This window comes from Rhinoraja longicauda, unplaced genomic scaffold, assembly GCF_053455715.1.
Source record: "Rhinoraja longicauda isolate Sanriku21f unplaced genomic scaffold, sRhiLon1.1 Scf000083, whole genome shotgun sequence".
NCBI lineage: Eukaryota > Metazoa > Chordata > Chondrichthyes > Rajiformes > Arhynchobatidae > Rhinoraja > Rhinoraja longicauda.
This window is the reverse complement of record NW_027601301.1, coordinates 142,501-147,500: the sequence shown is the minus strand read 5'-3', so window position 1 is coordinate 147,500 and position 5,000 is coordinate 142,501.

The window sequence follows — 5,000 nt, the reverse complement described above, 5'->3', positions numbered from 1 at the left end:
GGGGGGGGTCGGATGGGGGGGGCACTGGGGAGAGAGGGGTGGGGGAGAGAGTGCCCCCCCCCCATTAGGGGCGAGTTTATGCAGTCATCAGAGTTTATACCTAACCTCATGATGCTTTATTAGCCGGATAGGCTGTCTGACCTCGCCCCCAGTCCCTACTCCTTCCACTGGATTCTTCTTATACCCTCTTTTTCTTCGTGCCCCCCCCCCCCCCCCCACGCAGGGAGGGTTCCAAGAGGGAGGAGGGAGGGAGGGAGTCCCGGGGCCGTGAGAGAGAGAGAGCCTCATTAGCTGCTAGGTTCACCTCATTAGCTGCTAGCTAACGCGTCAGACCTTTTACATTCTTTAGAGGATTGAAACCTCAGGGCCTTTAACCCCCGTTCACCGTTTACACTCAACGATCCTTCCGAACAAAACCCTTACACATCTGTCCGTCCAACTGACCCCCGAGATACCTAACACGCAGATTAACACGTCAGCGGTGATCGGCGTGTCATAGAGGAGTCACAAAGACGGGCAAAATAGAGTGGTTGAATAAAAAATACTCACTCAATTGGCCGTGATTTAACGTAGCACACAATGATGCCAAGCCCATGCAAAGTCCAGTGGCCCAAGCAAACAAATAAGATAGATCTGGCTCGGCGTTCCTCATCTCCACATCGTCACCCAGCACGCCGACGCCCAATAACAATTCCCCCGCAAATTGTGCACCTCGAGCGGCAGTACTTTAAACGGCGCCGTCTTCGGCGTGGACGGCATGAACCAAGTCGGCAAGCATCGTCACCCAGCACACAGACGTCCACTAACAATTCCTCCCCCCTGCAAATTGCGCGCCGCGAACGGCAGTACTTTCAAGTATGCCGCCTTCGGCGGGGACATCGTGAACCAAATCGGCAGGCAGGCGTCGTCAGCCGGTCGACCGACCCCCAGTTGCATTGCCCCAACGGCCATTGTGCACTTCGAACAGAACAGTGCTTTTAAAATATTCCGCCTGCCGCGTGTACATCATGAAACAAATGGAAAGGACGAACCGGGCGTGCAACCGATGCACGGAGAGTGACAGGTCGTCAAGCAAGTCCGTGGCAATCCGTCGGCCGACTCGGCCGCGGCCAGCAGAGGCGTTTTGGCCCGGGCGCGCCGAACTTTGCGCGCCCTCGGTATGCGTAACACTAGCACATGCCTTCAAAACTCACTACAAAATAACCCCAAAGTATGCCGCCTTCCCCGTGGGCCTTGTTACCAATATCTTGCCCTGCTTCCTGATGCCCTTATGGGGTCGGCTCTGTTCTTGCAGAACCCTCAGGTGGTGCAGAGTCTGGGCCATTTTATCAATATCTTGCCCTGATTCCTGATGCCCTTATGGGGTCGGCTCTGTTCTTGCAGAACCCTGAGGTGGTGCAGAGTCTGCGCCTTGTTATCAATATCTTGCCCTGCTTCCTGAAACCCTTATGGGGTTGGTTCTGTTACAAAACCCTCAGGTGGTGCAGAGTCTGGGCCACTTTATAAATAACTCTGCCTGCATTAGGGTCAGGGTCAGGGTTAGGGTTAGGGTTAGGGTTAGGGTTAGGGTTAGGGTTAGGGTTAGGGTTAGGGTTAGGGTTAGGGTCAGGGTTAGGGTTAGGGTTAGGGTTAGGGTTAGGGTTAGGGTTAGGGTTAGGGGTAGGGGTAGGGGTAGCGGTAGGGGTAGGGGTTAGGGTTAGGGTTAGGGTTAGGGTTAGGGTTAGGGTTAGGGTTAGGGTTAGGGGTAGGGGTAGGGGTAGCGGTAGGGGTAGGGGTAGGGGTAGGGGTAGTTTGAACTACTGCCGCTCCAGGCGCGCACTGTGCGTGGGTAATTTTCAGTGGGCGTCGGTGTGCTGGGTGACGATGCCGCCCAGACTCTGCACCACCTGAGGGATCTGCAAGAACAGAGCCGAACCCGCAAGGGTATCGGGAAGCAGGGCAAGATATTGATAACAAGGCCCAGACTCTGCACCACCCGAGGGTTCTGCAAGAACAGAGCCGACCCCATAAGGGTATCAGGAAGCAGGGTGAGATAGTGACACCATTTGTAAAACCGGCAAATCCCACCCAGGAAACATTGCAAAAATTGGCCTCTAATGCTGGAACGTGGGTAAAGCCAAACAAACACGACACGTTTTAAAAGAACGTTACTAAAACAGCCTGGGATATGCCCATGACAAAGGATAGGCCGAACCTCACCAGAAAAAAAGAGAGGGAGACCACGGCAGAGCTGAGGGATAAACATGAGATGGTGATAAAACCAGCAGACGAGGGGAGCAGTAGGGTTACAAATTAATGTCAATATGGGGCCTGCTCCCACTGGGTAATAGACAAAAACATAGAACAGGGTGACAGGAGAGACTGGATAGCACAGAGGATAACCCGTGAGCGAAATAATGGGGTGTATGCAGTTCAATGTAAGGAGTGTACCTTACGGTACATAGGCGAAACAGGTAAAACAGCCTCAGCGGTGATCGACGTGTCAAAGAGGAGTCACAAAGACGGGCAAAATAAAGTGGTTGATTATAGACAATAGACAATAGACAATAGGTGCAGGAGTCGGCCATTCAGCCCTTCGAGCCAGCACCGCCATTCAATGCGATCATGGCTGATCACTCTCAATCAGTACCCCGTTCCTGCCTTCTCCCCATACCCCCTCACTCCGTTATCCTTAAGAGCTCTATCCAGCTCTCTCTTGAAAGCATCCAACGAACTGGCCTCCACTGCCTTCTGAGGCAGAGAATTCCACACCTTCACCACTCTCTGACTGAAAAGGTTCTTCCTCATCTCCGTTCTAAATGGCCTACCCCTTATTCTTAAACGGTGGCCCCTTGTTCTGGACTCCCCCAACATTGGGAACATGTTTCCTGCCTCTAATGTGTCCAATCCCCTAATTATCGTATATGTTTCAATAAGATCCCCCCTCATTCTTCTAAATACCAGTGTATACAAGCCCAATCGCTCCAGCCTTTCAGCATACGACCGTCCCGCCATTCCGGGAATTAACCTAGTGAACCTACGCTGCACGCCCTCCATAGCAAGAATATCCTTCCTCAAATTTGGAGACCAAAACTGCACACAGTACTCCAGGTGCGGTCTCACCAGGGCCCGCTACAACTGTAGAAGGACCTCTTTGCTCCTATACTCAACTCCTCTGGTTACGAAGGCCAACATTCCATTGGCTTTCTTCACTGCCTGCTGTACCTGCATGCTTCCTTTCATTGACTGATGCACTAGGACATCCAGATCTCGTTGAACTCCCCCTCCTCCTAACTTGACACCATTCAGACAATAATCTGCCTTTCTACTCTTACTTCCAAAGTGAATAACCTCGCACTTATCTACATTAAACTGCATCTGCCATGTATCCGCCCACTCACACAACCTGTCCAAGTCATCCTGCAGCCTTATTGCATCTTCCTCACAATTCACACTACCCTCCAGCTTAGTATCATCTGCAAATTTGCTAATGGTACTTTTAATCCCTCCGTCTAAGTCATTAATGCATATCGTAAATAGCTGGGGTCCCAGCACCGAACCTTGCGGTACCCCACTGGTCACTGCCTGCCATTCCGAGAGGGACCCATTTATACCCACTCTTTGCTTTCCGTCTGTCAACCAATTTTCTATCCATGTCAGTACCCTACCCCCAATACCACGTGCCCTAATTTTGCCCACTAATCTCCTATGTGGGAGCTTGTCGAAGGCTTTCTGAAAGTCGAGGTACACCACGTCCACTGACTCTCCCCTGTCAATTTTCCTAGTTACATCCTCAAAACATTCCAGTAGATTTGTCAAGCATGATTTCCCCTTCGTAAATCCATGCTGACTCGCAATGATCCTGTTACTGCTATCCAAATGCTCAGCAATTTCGTCTTTTCTAATTGACTCCAGCATCTTCCCCACCACTGATGTCAGACTAACTGGTCTATAATTACCCGTTTTCTCTCTCCCTCCCTTCTTAAAAAGTGGGATAACATTTGCTATCCTCCAATCCACAGGAACTGATCCTGAATCTATATAGAACATTGAAAAATGATCTCCAATGCTTCCACTATTTCTAGAGCCACCTCCTTAGGTACCCTGGGATGCAGACCATCAGGCCCTGGGGATTTATCAGCCTTCAGTCCCATCAGTCTACCCAAAACCATTTCCTGCCTAATGTGGATTTCCTTCAGTTCCTCCATCACCCTAGGTTCTCCGGCCCCTAGAACATTTGGGAGATTGTGTGTATCTTCCTCAGTGAAGACAGACCCAAAGTAACGGTTTAACTCGTCTGCCATTTCTTTGTTCCCCATAATAAATTCCCCCGTTTCTGTCTTCAAGGGACCCACATTTGCCTTGACTATTTTTTCCCTCTTCACGTACCTAAAAAAACTTTTGCTATCCTCCTTTATATTATTGGCTAGTTTACCCTCGCACCTCATCTTTTCTCCCCGCATTGCCTCTTTAGTTAACTTTTGTTGCTCTTTAAAAGAGTCCCAATCCTCTGTCTTCCCACTCTTCTTTGCTATGTTATACCTCCTCTCCTTAATTTTTATGCTGTCCCTGACTTCCCTTGTCAGCCACAGGTGTCTCTTACTCCCCTTAGAGTCTTTCCACCTCTTTGGAATAAATTGATCCTGCAACCTCTGCATTATTCCCTGGAATACCTGCCATTGCTGTTCTACCGTCTTCCCTGCTAGGGCCTCCTTCCAGTCAATTTTGGCCAGCTCCCGCCTCATGCCTCTGTAATCCCCTTTGCTATACTGTAATACAGACACTTCCGATTTTCCCTTCTACCTTTCCATTTGCAGAGTAAAACTTATCGTGTTGTGATCACTGCCTCCTAACGGCTCTTTTACCTCTAGTCCCCTTATCAGATCAGGATCATTAAAAACACTCACTCTATTGGCCGTGATTTAACCTAGCACACAGTGTTGCAAAGCCCATGCAAAGTCCAGTGGGCCAAGCAAACAAATAAGATAGATCTGGCTCGGCGTTCCACATCTCCACATCGT